Raw genomic sequence first — 16,778 nt, 5'->3', positions numbered from 1 at the left:
AAAGAGCTAGGAAACTAACCAGTAAGTATGTCGGACACGAGGACGGAGAAAGAGAGAGCATTAAACGACAAGTTAAAAGCGCGGAAGTTAAAAATTGGATTAATCCAATGCAAAAGAAGCATAGTGTAGAACTATATCCATACTGAAAAAGGCAGATCAGGAAAGAATTTTTCTATGATAACTCAAGACGAAGTGCCCTACTCGCGCAGCTACAAAAAAAAATTTAACGAAGATGATGACACATGTGTTGTTTGCAGTAGATCTGTAGAAACAATTGAACGCCTCATACTAAAAGGTGATGGTATCCATCCGGATGTCGATGCAGGCACAGTCACTCTTCCTGAGGCCCTAGGGTTTAAATATAACAATGGTCATGTAAATAAATCTGCGGTGGAAGTTCGCAAAAAGCGATTGGAAGATTTGTGGCAGAAAAGCAGAGAGGTGACATAAGGTTAGAAGTGTAGGAAACCGTAGTGAAAGAAAATGGCGAATTTTAATGAGAATTTACAACACAGTTGAACAAAAATAATGGGGAAAAAAGCTGAGCATGGTGGCAGTTGCCACCACCCCGTTTCAAAGGGGGTGCTCCTATCCATCCATCCATCCATCCATCCATCCATCCATCCATCCATCCATCCATCCATCCATCCATCCATCCAACCGACCGACCGACCGACCGACCGACCGACCGACCGACCGACCGACCGACCGACCGACCGACCGACCAGAAAACTGACAAGCAAATATCTGGACAGCAGTTGGGGTGCAAATCAGCAATTATCGGTTAAGAAATGGTTAAAGAAGCAGAGAGGGATCTGTGGAAAAAAGAGATGCTGACAAATTCAGCACTGGGAACATACAGAATGTTTAAGCAGGAAATTGCCAAAGAAAATATATACGTTAATTGTGGGAAGCTCTTTGTTGCTCGAGGCCAGGACGGGAGTCTTGCGGACTAAGACATATCGAGTCAGATACCACGAGATGGACACGTTATGTGGTGCGTATGGAGAAGAGGAAGAAACGGCTGAACACTTGATACTTTTCTGTGAAGGGCTTCGCCCTGCAGTTGAAAGCAGCGGGGCTGATTTATTCAAAGCATTGGGGTTTAAGGACAGTGAGGGAAAAATAGATTTTAAGCGGACATAAGTAACCAAGAGAAGGTTATCTGATTGGTGGCTAAAATCAAGACAAGAGTGAAATTTCACGAGTCATGGCTAGGTGGCTTGAGCCACTGCCCGATTTAAAGGGTTCAGCCTTATCAATCCATCCATCCATCCACCCACGATGGCACGAAGTGAAGAACGATCTAATTATAGCTACGGCTCTAAAAGTTTTCATCAGTGAATGTTGCACGCTGCGAAACATTTAGGTAAACATGGTCCATATTTTTTTCTTTACATGCGTTACTTTTCTTGCCCTCTGATGAGACCCGATTTCATCGCAACGTTACCTGGAACTTAGGGGATAGAGCGCAGGGGAATACGATGGAGTGATCTATGTTTACTAATGTCTAACGCATCATTTGAAAAAGACACACAAGCAAAATTTGGTGTTTCCTTTAAGGGAACTACAAATGCCCCAGATGAGCGTCAGTGGGTGCACGCGTTCATTTCTGAATGCGAAGCTCTGTTCTCGGTATCACAACAGCGCAAGAACATTTCGTAAAGGAAACTCTCCGTTCTTTCAGTCATACACCGACACATGTCCAGGCCTGCACTTCGCTCTTCCACATTTCTTGGGAAAGTGGGGCCAAACCGAATAATCTACAGACGCAAAACGTCTTTTGAGCGGTGGGAGGCGCTGCTGGCCAGCAATAAATAACTAACTGGCTCTAGTGTGAGAGCCTATATAGGAATTCTAACTGGCTCTAAAACCCACTGGCTCAAGTATTCCTGTATGCATCACTCACTCTGGACTCGCTCGTAGCGCGACGGTATCTGGTTGCTAAGAAATGCCGAGGAGGAGGATGGATTGGTGGATGGAATAACTTCACTGTTCAACAGATACAGAGAGGGTTTTAGCCCTCCCGCCTAGACGACGGCTAGCAGCCCTTGGATCCCGACGGTATCTTCGGCCAGTAAAGAACCAAAAAAACGGAAAAACTTTATTGAACAGAAGTGGAGTTCTTCAAGCTTATGGGTGGGGTCCTGATTCCAGGGCTCTACATGGCTTAAGCTTCCCTATGGACCTGTTGGATGAGGGCCCGTTGGTCCTCTACGTTATCGCTAGTGTTCTACAGGAACAGTAGAGCCAGTAGCCTGCTTGCGGCATCTGACGATCAGAGACCAAACTATGCCGATGTCAGGTGGGGCAACCGAGCGCGCGCTCTCCGAATCAAGCCGCGAAGGAGCAGTCTGTACCACCCTTAATTCTGTACAGCGCTTGAGCAGTGTGTATACCTGGCATAAAAATTAAAATTCTGCAGCAGATCATGGTATTCAGGTACGTGCTCGCGCCGACCTGGTTTGCAGGGCTATATCGCTCCGCGTAAGCGTTGCCTCTAAACCCTAGCAGCTGTGGCGAGGTGGCGCTTTGTTTGGAGTGTACACATTGAAACAGCTATGACGAAATATAATAAATTTTCTCTCTCTCTCTCTCTCTATGACGCAAAACAAGCTGCTATGGTTGGCTTTTGTAGACATAAAATATGCCTATCACAATATAAGCCGGGAATTACTGTGGGACTTTCTAACGGAAGTAGGACTAAATTCCGACCTAATAGAGCTTATAAGGGTGGTATACGAGGATATTAGAATGCCAATAAACTGTCAAAAGCTAAATAGTCAGAGGAGGTGATTATACAGAGAGGTCTACGACAGGGTTGCCCCTTATCGCCATTGCAAGGATGAAACCCATGCAAGAGGAGAGTAGAGCTGGGATTAATTTAGCGTATAGTCGACAGCGACTAACAAAAGCCCAATGTCTTTCGCGCTTAGTGCACGCAGATGATGCGGTACTTTTTGCAGACTGCCAAAACGAGCGACAACGCATCTCAGATATCTGTGGAAATGAAGCAGCAAATATCGATGTTATGGTACTTAACAATAGCGGGACTGGAACGGTATCTATACAGGGACGTCAAATGCTGCGTGTCGAGAAGTACAAATTCTGCGGGTGTGGATTGATCACGAAAGAGAATAGTTGAAGACCCATGAAGGACATCTCAAGACAAAAGGATAGAGGAGCGCAATCATAATGAAGCATACAGCACTTTGGGGATGCTATAGATATAAAGCAGTGCAAGTAATACGAGAACTGTGGAAGCGCGTAATGGTTCCAAGGCTGAGATTTGTCCACGCGGCACTATGCTTAAAATCCGATGTGGTGCAAACAGTAGAGATTAACCAAAGAACGCTGGAAAGAGCAGCACTAGGGGGCCCATGAAAATACAACAAGCGAAGCTGAACGGGGGATAGGGGTTGGTCGTCTTTTGAGACACGGGAAGCGTGCACAGAGCAAAATATCGTTTAAGGAGAGGTTACGAAAAATGGATGAGAAGAGGTTGGCAGTCAAAGTTTTCAGGTATGTGTACAGTGAAAACGAGGAGAAGCGCTGAAGGAAAAGAACTAGAAAGCTTACGACGGGCTACACCGGCAACAGTGGGGAAAATGAAGCTATCCCGAACATCAAAAAGAAAGTCCGCGAAACCGAGACGGGTAACTGGAGACAAAAAAAAAAATGGGAATAAAAGAATCATTGCGTGAATACAGAGCTGAAAGAAGCAAAATTATGAAAGAAACGCTGTATGATTATTCAAGAAGCAATCAGGTTCTATTTATGCTAGATCAGGAGCAATTGCCGACAGGCTTCTGTAAGGCTAATCCCACCTGTATATTTACACCACCGCCACCACCATCATGGTGAGCCTTCCAGTATATAGCTTTGGGTTTTAGGAATAGTGCAAGCAAAATTAACACTCCACCAGTATAGAGACGAGCAAGAGAAGACTACAGTACTAGTGGCGTAAAATCAGAATAGAGAAATTGCATCAACCGTCACAGAAATCAAAGTAATATAGCTCATATAGTAATATAGCATACAGTAATATAGCTGGAATTGGGGGCATAGTGGAGGTGGGGGATAGAATAGGGTTCAAAGTCAAAAATAAAACGAAATGAGTGCAAAAAAAATGCAGCCGCTTAAATTTAGTAGGCAAGGTGAAGCTTGCCGCCCCACCGATTCAAAGGGGATGCCAATAGTATCTATCAATTTATCTATATAGTGGTAAAAATTGGTGAATTGGTTTTTTGAGGAAAGGAAATGGCGCAGTATCTGTCTCACATATATCGGCGGACACCTGAACCGCGCCGTAAGGGAAGGGAGGAAGGTAGGAGTGAAAGAAGAAAGAGAGAAAGAGGTGCCGTAGTGGAGGTCTCCGGAATAATTTCGACCACCTGGGGATCTTTAACGTGCACTGACATCGCACAGCACACGGGCGCCTCTTGCTTTTCGCCTCCATCGAAACGCGGCCGCCGCGGTCGGGTTATCTATATAGTGCGCCGCGAGAGCGTTCTGTACAAGGGTGACGCCGGCTGTACTATCGGCGACAAAAGTCTCCAGGACTCGGGAAAATCGATTTTAGGGCACAGGTGCCACGTTCGTCACAAATCACCTCATTTCACTACCACAGCTATTTCTTTCTTTTCTTTTCTTTCTTTTCTTTCTTTTCTTTTTCTTTTCTTTTTTGTAATCCTTTTATTTTTTTACTCCTGTACTTTTGTTCTCAATGTTTTCGTCCTCTGTCTCTAGGATCTTTCAATATTGTTCGTATATATAGCCCTTTTTTTTTATCTATGTATTGTTTTCTTCACTGTCCCACCCCCTCTGTAATGCGAAAGCCCTGAGGGTAAAATAAATGAAATGAAATGAAATGAAATACGACATTGGGACCAAAAATAGATAGTAAAATAAAACGGCCTGGCCCTTGCCACTGAGTATAACGAGCTTACCGCGCATGACAACACGCGAGTACGAAATTCACCTTTTCAAGTGTGCACTGACTTATAGCAAAGGCATCGGTTTCGTTTGCGGCTCACGCGTCCTGGAGCCTTCAGCCACCGGTAGTACGTCCGACACGTCCGGTTGATTTTCATTAAAAGCACGGCTGACGTCGCTACACTGGTGCAGTCTTCCCACGGCTCAAATAGCGTGCAACGAATGCGCGTCATGCTGAACAAATCCCGAGAACTTGTGCAGCTCGCGGCAAAATTGGTGAGTTTCGCAAGCTTTGAATTTTTGCGAAAATGCCATCTTACCAAAGCCGGCATCCGTGGCTTGATGACATAGAGTAGAACATGCAGGGTGCGTCAAAAGTTCCCAGGCCATAGGGTCTGCTTCTGAGCCGTGCAGTGGGGTATGTACGGCGCTTCGAAAGCTCAAATTCTCTGAAGGGTGAGGAGGAGTTTCATCCTCGCCTTTGAGAATTTTGGTACTTTTTGAGCGCCATAACTGCCCATTATACTGCTCAAAAGCAGACCTTGTCACATGGAGGCTTCTGACGCACCCTGTACATGTGTCTTACCTCTACATAGAAATAGCCAGAAGTAATTTCGTAGTTCTGCAGAACGGTGGCGCTCAAGGCGGCTGATGCGGCGTGACGCTAATATGCCACTTATTGAACGTTATCTGTTAACATGGGCTCGCGAAAGCTGGCGGGTGACAATGCATTTTTGTAGAATTCATTCTCAGTTTGCTCCCATTTGCACTGTGCCTTCAGTTATGGAAAGGTGGCTGACTGCTGGAACATGACGGCGCGCGCTGTAGGCTTTTATTTTGAGCGATGGTACAGAATGACAGTAGTCACGCACGTCGCCACGGATAACAATAGGATTAGAACTATCTCAGTCGCGAGCCATCTCTTTAGGCTGTCCGAGATCTCAAGCCCCCTTTAACTCCAAGGATCGAGCTGGAATCGTCATTAGACGTTGTACCAATATCGGCAATGGTACAACGTCCCATGAAGGGTGTGACTGTAGTCGAGAACGATTCTGTTAATATTTCACTGCGACAGAAAGGGTAGCCTTGTCCTTCGGTTGTTTCTATTTATAACAGCGGAGGCCTAAAGAGTCGCAGAAAAAGTGTTTTGTCCTTCGATGCGCATCTAGCTTGGCAACTATGCATGATTTAAAAATGGGAAACAAATTTAAATTGGTTTTTGGGGAAAGGAAATGGCGCAGTATCTGTCTCACATATCTCGGTGGACAGCTGAACCGCGCCGTAAAGGAAGGGAGGAAGGTGGAAGTGAAAGAAGAGAGAGGAAGAGGTGCCGTAGTGGAGGGCTCTGGAAAAATGTCGACCACCTGGGGATCTTTAACGTGCACTGACATTTCACAGCACACGGGCGCCTTTGCATTTCGCCTCCACCGAAACGCGGCCGCCACGTTCGGGTTTGAACTGTGTACTCCGGATCAGTAGCCGAGTGCTCTAACCACTGAGCCACCACACCTGCACACCTGTGGCGACGGTGTTCCTTGGAAACCAGCTGCTTCTTCTGGCATTTTAGACAGCGGCGATGATGAAAACAAGGAATATGTAGTCGAGGGTTTGACGGCATACCGTCTGGTCAGGAATCATGGTGATGAAGATTGCTGGTCACTGGCCAAAGTCAATAAAGAAAGACGTTTCGGGAGCGCTACGGCTCCCTTGTTCACTATGAAGCAATCGGCGCACGGATCCGTCCTTTTGTAGCACTCAGTAGCGTTTTTAATGATTTAGCATAGATAGGATGTAGAGTCCCGTCATTCCTGTTTAGTGTGTTAGACGATGTCTGTATGATAAGCGACTCAAGATTCTGCCGTGCTGATGTGTTCTTTTCTGTTGTCAATATCTTTACTTGATCCCAGTTAATCTCGTGGCCGGATTCTTGCACATGCTCGGCGATGGCGTTAGATGTTACTTTCTGGTTTCGGACATCGTTCTGGTGCTCTCTCAGGCGTCTCCTAAAGTCCTTTGTCTCACCAATATATATTGATGAGCAATCGGCGTAGTCAATTTCATACACTACGCCTGGAAACCTTTCACGAGGGAGCCTGTCCTTCACATTCACCAGTTCTGTTCGTACCTTGCCAGCGGGGACGTGCGCGATGTTGACACCATGCTTGCGGAAAATACGTGCAAGCGCTTCGCTAATTCCCGCTACGTATGGGACAGCAGCTCGTTTTTCTTTTGGTTTTTCTGTGCTCTCGATTTCTTCGGAGGCAGGCTGATTCGCTGGCATTCTTCTTTCGGTGTTCCTGATGAAGGAAAGAGGATAGCCGTTTCTTCGCAGATCGGATTCTATTATTTTCATTTCGTTCTTTAGATTGCCATCTTTACTGCAGACTTGTCTGGCACGGTTGGTCAGGGAGACAACCACAGACCGTTTGTGAGTGACTGGGTGCACAGAACTGAAATGGTTTGGTTTGGTTTATGGGGTTTAACGTCCCAAAGCGACTAAGGCTATGAGAGACGCCGTAGTGGAGGGCTCCGGAAATTTCGACCACCTGGGGTTCTTTAACGTGCACTGACATCGCACAGTACACGGGCCTCTAGAATTTCTCCTCCAAAGAAATTCCAGCCGCCGCGGCCGGGATCGAACCCGCGTCTTTTGGGTCAGCAGCCGAGCACCATAGCCACTGAGCCACCGCGGCGGCAGAACTGAAATGTAAGTATCTTCCGGAGTGCGTAGGTTTGCGGTAAACATTAAATGAAAGGCCAGTCGGAGTACGGGTTACCGTGGTGTCCAGAAATGGGAGGCAGCCGTCGGTTTCCTCCTTAACAGTGAACTTGATTGAGGGTTCAATGGCGTTCAGGTGGTCCAGGAAAGGGGCCATGTGCTTGCGCTCCAGGACACAGAAACAGTCGTCCACGTATCTTAGAAATATTTTTGGTCGCGGCTGGAAAGTAGTTAAAGCTTTCTTTTCGATGACTTCCATCGTGATGTTCGCCGCTGTCACCGAAATTGCTGCTCCCATTGCTGTGCCGAAAGTCTGTTGGTAAAAGGTGCCATTATACGTAAAATAGGTGTTAGCGAGACAGAAGCGCAATAGCTCGCATAGCTCTGCTGCGTCGAAAGGGGTCCGGTCTTGCCACGAGTCTTCATCTTCAAGGCGTTGCCTGCAAGCTTCAACGGCCAGATTGACCGGTACGCTGGTGAATAGTGAGCAGACGTCGAAAGACACGAGCATGTCGCTGTCTTCAGGGACGATGGCTTTTACCTTGTTGATAAAATCGGACGAGTTCTTGACGTTCGTTTCTGTCTTTCCAACCAGTGGAGCCAAAACACCGTGAAGGTACTGTGACAGCGAGTGCACAGGAGACCTCCTGAAGTCTACTATTGGGCGAAGCGGGGTGCCTTCTTTGTGAACCTTTGGAAGCCCGTAAATGGCGGGTGCCGAGCCGTTCGTACATAGCAGCTGATAGTAGAGGCGTTTCATGGATGGTGGAAGGCCCTCGAAGATTTTTGCAAGCATTTTCTGAAGAGACGTCTGCACCTTTGATGTGGGGTCTTTTGGTAGTCGGCGATAGGTATTCTCGTCCTGCAGCAAGTTCTCCATTTTTTCCCGGTACAAAGAGCGGTCAAGGATTACAGTGACATTGCCTTTATCCGCAGGAAGAATTGCAATTTCATCGTTGGCCTGTAGGCTACGAATTGCCTTGCGTTCGTCTTGAGGCAGGGAGTAGTCTGGTGACGTCTTCTTCATACGAGACAGCACACCTATCGCCTTCGTCCTTACTTCATCTTGAACGTCTCGGTCGAGAAGTCGCACCGCTCCTTCGACGGCGCAAGCAACCTTTCGTGGGTTCGGTACTTTCCCTTGGTTGAAGTTCAAACCTCGGCTGAGTAGCTTGGCTTCAGCAGGTTTCAGATTGTAGGATGACAGGTTCTTTGTCTCGAAGATCGTTGTTGACCCAGTGCTTGTTTCTTTTTCAGCAAGTAACGCTTGCATCTTCTGTTCTTGTGATTTCGAGTGCTTTTCCTCTCTTCTGCGTACTTCCTGGTTGGCGACTAATTAAACGCTGGCAAGAATGTCGGGAGCGATGAACTCCAGCTGGCGTATTGCGAAGAACAAGTCCGTTTCCAGGCGTTTCTTTGTTAGCTTGCATTCTTCTATGCGTGCTTGAAGCAGTTGACGTTCGGCCTTTGCGACGACCTGGAGACCGAAGCGGGTTTTGAAGGGTTTCGTCAGACGCACTGATTTCGGGATAACTTTAGAAAACTTGCAATTGAGGTTGTAGTGCAAATGCGTGCGAAATGCAGCGAGGCTGGCCGAGATGCTTACAAAACGACGAATTCCGGTGATGGCCGGTTGTCCAAACTGATGGCGCAGAAATCGAGAGCACAGAAAAACCAAAAGAAAAACGAGCTGCTGTCCCATACGTAGCGGGAATTAGCGAAGCGCTTGCACGTATTTTCCGCAAGCATGGTGTCAACATCGCGCACGTCCCCGCTGGCAAGGTACGAACAGAACTGGTGAATGTGAAGGACAGGCTCCCTCGTGAAAGGTTTCCAGGCGTAGTGTATGAAATTGACTGCGCCGATTGCTCATCAATATATATTGGTGAGACAAAGGACTTTAGGAGACGCCTGAGAGAGCACCAGAACGACGTCCGAAACCAGAAAGTAACATCTAACGCCATCGCCGAGCATGTGCAAGAATCCGGCCACGAGATTAACTGGGATCAAGTAAAGATATTGACAACAGAAAAGAACACATCAGCACGGCAGAATCTTGAGTCGCTTATCATACAGACATCGTCTAACACACTAAACAGGAATGACGGGACTCTACATCCTATCTATGCTAAATCATTAAAAACGCTACTGAGTGCTACAAAAGGACGGATCCGTGCGCCGATTGCTTCATAGTGCACAAGGGAGCCGTAGCGCTCCCGAAACGTCTTTCTTTATTGACTTTGGCCAGTGACAAGGAATATGTCTCTGACAGGGCTGATATTTACTGACATTGGACACCGACGACGACGTGTTAGGTACTGCCTGCGCTTGGCAACCTTGTTTGCGATAGTACGGAATAACGTCTAGGCATCTGATATTCTTTTACAATGCGTCTGTTGAAATAAATACTGCACGTTTCAGAACCTGTCATCCCATAACTGTTGCATAAATTGACACTTCTCTAAAAACCTTTTTTCGTTTTATTTTTTTCCTCTAACAATATATTTCCAGAATCAGAACATGAGAAAAAATATGAGCAAATAAAAGAGTCCGGGAAGCTTTGTAATTTTTTTTCCGTACAGAACATGGTGTTTAAACGGTTAATCGAACTGAATGAATATCTTAATGCCTCTTCAGAATCTTCACGAACACTGCAAACACACAACTTTGATGACAAACCACTTTCATGGAATGCCTGCCATATGCCAATTATACGCAGTACAGAACGGTGGGGAGAAGCGCTGCATATATAGGTTTAGAAAGCCGCCGCGGCGGCTCAGTAGTTGTGATGTTCGGCTGCTGAATGCGGGTTCGATCCCGGCCGCGGCGGTCACATTTCGATGGAGGCGAAATGCTAGGGGCCCGGTACTGTGCGATGTCAGTGCATGTTAAAGAACCCCCTGCCCTGACGTCTTAAAGGGCAACTGCACCACTTTTTGAGAATTCCGCGCTATTCAAGGATTCAAATTTATATAGCATGCCAATTTTTTTTGCTCCAACATTTAAAATAGTAACGTAATCGATGATTAAAGTTTAGGCTTCTCCTCACAGCACTAGAGGAATGCGGAGAATTATAACAGAGTACACTGTGGGGCCAGTTGGTCATACATAATCTGAACGAACAAACGTAGCGTTTAAACAGGACACAGAAAGATGAGGACAGGACGGGGCTACATGCGGAGAAGCTTGGCGTGACGTAACGGAAGGTAAGATTTCAAATTTCCGCTGTCATCGACCACACGTACCCTGCTGTGCCTCATTGGATGCTACCAAGCAACGCTCGGCGGCCGTTGTCTTCAGTGGCGTTGGTCTTTTTTTTCGCCCTGAAAGCAAGCGTTTATGCGTTGGAAATGCATCGGTATCTTCGATGACGTCGTGATGCACCTTCCACTTGATGCTGTGCGCTGCGGAGAGGCTTGAAGGCCGTCGCGATTGTAGTCGGCGATTACGTCACCATTTCAAATGCTATTCGAAAGGACTTCGCATGTTTTACCTTCAAGTTTCACACATTTGATTCCTTTAAGACTGTCGATTTCTAAAACCTATGCAGTTTCCCTTTAAATAATCTAACCAATAGCCATTTACCGATTTACGCAGGAGCGTGCGAAGAAGGGCGCGAGCATTAAAAGTCGCCGGAAAGGGCTCGAAAACATTCGCGCGCGTTTGTGGGTTCTGTGCTGCGTGTAGAAGTGTGTTATTTGGTTTGGTTTATGGGGTTTAACGTCCTGAAGCTACTCAGGCTATGAGGGTCGCCGTAGTGAAGGACTCCGAAGTTTCGATCACCTGGGGTTCTTTAACGTGCACTGGCATCGCACAGTACACAGGCATCTAGCATTTCGCCTGCATCGAAATTCGACCGCCTGGGCTGGGATCGAACCCGCGTCTTTCGGGTCAGCAGCCGAGCGCCATAACCACTGAGCCACCACGGTGGCAGAAGTGTACTATTTGGTTCAGGTGTTCATGACAACACAATGCATGCAGTGATTCAGCGAGTTGATGAGCTCTCCTCAGAAGGAGTTTATGAGCTCCTTTAAAGGACTATATATACACCTAAATTTCTTTGCGTGCTTTTTGTATTTCAAATGATGCGTTAGTCATTAATCACGTGACATTCGCCTACGACCGCTGAATATTTTATAATTGAATTTCATCGTGACGCTGTTGTGGTTTCATGAACCAAACGATGGCTGTCACATGTAGTTGGCGCTTAGTTCACGTGAAGCACGGAAAAAATGGCACTATAACTGCTGATACGTAGTTTGTTGTAGGGTGCCTCGATGCCAGCGCTGGCATCGAGGCACCCTAGTTTGTTGACATTCTGCAGCTCTTGAAGCAGCTTGGTTTAAGTGTTGTTGTGAATTAAAACTATGCATCAGCGTTTATATCGCAGCTTTTTTCGTGTCTCACGTGACCTATAGAGAAAAACAACATTTATTGCCAAGAACTTGTTCACAGTAGGCGGCTGGGCCTCAGTGTGACTGCATACAGGGGTGACCTCCAAGGCCCCGCTGACAAGAGCTTCCTGTGTTGTCCGTTCCTGCTTAATTAGCAGTTGGTTCCAGCTTTCCTCGGAAGGGGCTGACAGGAGTGTATATGTAACCTAAACACTAACTACATGGCACAGCCATCGTTCGGGTCATGAAATCGAAACAGCACGAGAGAAGAAATTCAATTTTTTTTTTAATATTTAGCGGCCGTAGGCGAACACCACGCGTTGATTCATTTATTCTAATGTCTAACGCGCCATTTGAAAGAAAAAAAAAACAGGCGACTAAAATTAGGTGTCTATAGTCCTTTAAGGCTCAACTTAAGTGTCCCTTCCAGTTTTTTGTTAAAAACTGTAAGAAATGAAATAATCACAAAATTCGCAAGCACTGACAAGTAATCTCATCCACCAGCACACTGCCACAGTTCCTAGATGGAACCAAACGCTGCTTCCCATTCAGTGGCATGTCATATAGTAGAGCTTCAGCTGCATCAGCCGGTAGAGCTCGCAACAGTGCGGAACCGGATCAGGTACCAGTAGCCGCGGGAAGTCCGGGGCTGTGCCCCTGTTAACGATCTCTCTGTGGGCGTAATCGGTGGTGTCGTCTGATGAATCGGCCCAGCGCCTTCCATCATGGTGGAGCTTACCATGCGACGCGAATAGGACAAAGCCGCGCAGCGCTGGGAAAAATGTGAAATGGTACCTGCAGGCTGTAGGAGCAGCCAGCGATCTCTTCAATACCGGCCACGCCCTCGGCTCTTGGAATGGACAGCACGATGTCCGTCTTTTTTTATTCAGAAATCGAAAGCGCCTAAGCTGCCTCGAAATGTCCGCAGACAAAGCAAAAATCTGAGTATGACCTTGGGATGCCCACGTCAGGACGTTCACGCGTCATCAGGTTGTGCCTAACTGATCCTCAAGCAGTCCAACTGGGATCCATTTGCCCTTCTGTTGCGCATAATCAGGATGTCTTGAGAATCATGTTTGGGGACGTTTTCAGTGCTACTTCAGGATTTGTATAATAGCTTTTTTTTTCATGGGAGTGCCATATTCAAAGCTAATGCAAGAGAAGCTAACCAGAACAGGCAAAAAGACAAAGCAAGGGTTTAGCATGCCCAGGGCCGCACAGAGCTGTTCGCTGTAGTTGAATTCTGCTGCCTGAATGGACAAGACGAGTGGCCCAGAAGTCCAGAGTCCAACCCCATCAGAAGAATGCGGTACATAAGACCAGGTTTAAAGGTAAAAATATGACAATTGTGTGGGTCACAATGATTTCCTTCATTACATCCCTATTTTACACGCATATATTTTATTAAACCTGCAGTTTTTAAAGAGCCGAGTGCGAGAGATAAAGCTGGTTTAATCTCAGTTCAATTCCACAAACTGTAGGACATTTGAGGAATTTTCATCCTCGAGTCGTCCAGCGAAGTACAAGCTGAGCACATCCTCATGAGGATATTTAGCCATCGATGCACTCAAAAGGTACTCAGAATGTTTTGTTCGAGATGAGGACGTTCTGACCATTTGAGGACGTCCTCGTGACGTTTGGTGTTGTCTGGGGCCACTATCACTCATGGGACATACCTCAGTAATGGGTTTATATAAGCTTTAGGTGATATCCGTTCGGAGGTGAGTGAATACGAGTTGCATATGTTGTGCTGTAAATGGAGCTGAAGTGTCGCCCTCGTTGCTGGTTCTTGCAAATCGTTTAAGTTGTGTGCCGTCACAACTAGCGGGCCTGCATGCTAGTGCAGGGCTGCTTCACCCTAAGCAAAGCCGAAAGTTGGGCAAGTTGGATAACGTTCATGATAACGTTCATGATAACGTTCATGATAACGTTCATAGCGCACAGGGAACACAAGGGACGGAAAGGAAACGACACAGACAAGCGCTAACCCGCAACTGGGGTTTATTGCTGAAACATGCAATTTATAGAAGTCCCTTTAAAAACACACGAGCATATTAGGAAATGTCAGAATCTGTGTATCAGCGAGCCCTCTGTTACCATGGCAGACTGTGAAATCGATTTCTTAGTCTCAGCATTGCATTGACATCCTTTTTGATAACGGATTTTTTCACTGATTCTTCCACAGCGATGAGTGGTGCCTAATGCTTACAATTCCGTCTTTTCCTCTGACTTGGGCTTTCGAGGAGGGGCTGCGTGTTGATGTTTTTGTGTTTTTAATGCGACTTCTATAAATTGCGTGTTTCAGCAATAAACCACAGTAGCTAGTATAGTTAGCCCTTGTCTGCGTCGTTTCCTTTCCGTCCCTCGTGTTCCTTGTGCGCTCATGCACTGCTTCACCCTTTTCGAGCATGTGACATTTATGTTGTTTACATGTTTCATTAGTACCGGGGAGGTTATTCTAACGTTTAAATGTAACATTACAAAAATGTTAGGAAAAACGTCATTAAGCACATCAAAACAACATTTGACCTGAACAAAAATGTAACATTATCGCAATGTTTTGGTATATACTTGAGTTATATAGAGCAACAGGAACAAAGACAATCAACAAAAAGGGTCTTTTTGTAACTGGGTTGTCATCAAGTCCTCGAGAGGACATTTCTAGGATCCTCGACAATAGGCAGCGTTCTCAGGAGGTCCTAAGGCACAGTAAGAAATTGTGAGGATGTTTGTAGGTTTTGAGGACGTCCTCAGTACTTGTGGTATTATAGTTACGGAAGTCAAAAACCAACTCTCCCAACATACTGTATTTAAAACTTCACCGTGATTTCTAGTAAGAACCACATACATATGTTTTCTAAAACCACAGACAGAGAAAAATAAAAAGTCCGCAACGCTACATAAAGGCTGGAAGAAAAAGGGAAACACGTGTTTAAAGTTTAAAATCATTTTTAAAGTTTGTTGTTTGCTCAATTTATGACACAGACCTACAACAAGCAATACCCACGCTCTGCCAATGGGCTCATTAATTGTTGTTGTGTAGCTTTGAGCTGAGTGGCCAGCTGTGGACTGACTCGTGACGTGAGGGCACGTGTTTCCCTCGTGAAACACGTGCCCTCACGTCACGAGTCAGTCCACAGCTGGCCACTCAGCTCAAAGCTACACAACAACAATTAATGAGCCCATTGGCAGAGCGTGGGTATTGCTTGTTGTAGGTCTGTGTCATAAATTGAGCAAACAACAAACTTTAAATATGATTTCTCCCCTTTGTATAAAACGATGTATGAAAAACAGGCAGCCAGCTGCTTTTTAATTCTCACTCTTTATTTCTTTCTCCACTTAATTGTGCTCGAGTCACTACAGACCCACCTTCGATGGCGCCAGATTTTAAGCAAAGCCTTCACGCTGTAGTGTAGAAGACGCATAACGTTATCTACCACCCGACCTTGAGGGTATCATATGATGTCCTTAAATTCTCTGAACAATCGAAATATGTGTTCACGAACAAAGGACACGTAGTTAACGTAATTCGCGACCTTTGTATGAAATTCTCGCCTTTTAAAACTGAAAAAAAAGTATAGACAGTATTTGATACAGCTGTAGGATCAACGATAGGCTCTTTGTTATGTGACCTTGCTCCGCCCCTTTGGCGCCATGAAAGCACCAGCACGCCGGCCGGAAGTTGTTAGAACTGGGCCAGCTTTTTTAACGCTTCCCAACTTTTTGTCATAGGATTCGGCTAGATCTTGCCCCCATCAGCCGCAACTGTCATCGCCACGCACTCGTTGAGCTTCTTATTTAACGTTGTAGAACGGCCAAAATGCCTTTTTTGCCATTCGCAACCTGATGGAGGACTGCAAAAATAACTTTCTTTTCGTGCAGAAGATTGCTGAAGAAAAATAATATTGTAGTTGCACGGAATTTAAAGGTTTTTGACCCTTCAGAAAGTGCACGGTGATGCGGGGTAAGTACGTGTTGCGAAAGGAACACGGGCGCATTCTGGTCGGTGATAGTTTCTTCCTCCTATGCATGAGTGTTTAGGAGTGAATTAAGGTTTTTGCGCAACTGGGATACTCCCAGCAAACCAAAAACCTCTCAGAGACGTCTAGCTAGACGTCTCTGAGAGGTTTTTGGTTTGCTGGGCTGTAAATCACGCATTTTGACAAGTCACGTAAGTAATGTCACGAATGCGCACGAAACCGGTCCTTGTAGGGCGCCTCGATACAGCGTTCTGCAAGGTTCTGTTCTGCATCAAGGCACCCTAGCCCTAGCTTTTCCTCGTTGGGCATTGAGGAAGGATAATTAGGGAGTTAATCTTGCATTACACTGACCTGCAGCGCATAGAATGTAGCGAAAGTTCTCCAATGGGAAGTACTGCTAAGGGTATACGCTGGCGCAAAACGCTGGCGGCGCTGTAAGGGGTGTCGCGGAATTTGTTGAACTGCTGTGTGTCGGTTGTGTCGGTTGTACACCTGGCAAACACATACCGATGAAAAGTTTCAGAGTTCAGCCACTTGGCTTGGTCAAGCCTCAGTTAGCCACTATACCTCAGTTATCGTCACATGTCACATCTTACAGCTCTTTTTACTGCAAGAGAAGTACGCGATAGATGCTTTGAATGTAGTAAATATGACCTGCGATCCGACGGAGAAAAAATTTCCCGGAGCCGCCTTGAGCATAGGAGGTTTAAAACTAAAAAGTGGTGTGTATATAAATACCGTCTAGCAACC

Source organism: Amblyomma mixtum, chromosome 3 (assembly GCF_055824585.1).
Source record: "Amblyomma mixtum isolate Tamu chromosome 3, ASM5582458v1, whole genome shotgun sequence".
Classification (NCBI taxonomy): Eukaryota; Metazoa; Arthropoda; class Arachnida; order Ixodida; family Ixodidae; genus Amblyomma; species Amblyomma mixtum.
This window is presented reverse-complemented; position numbering follows the sequence as displayed.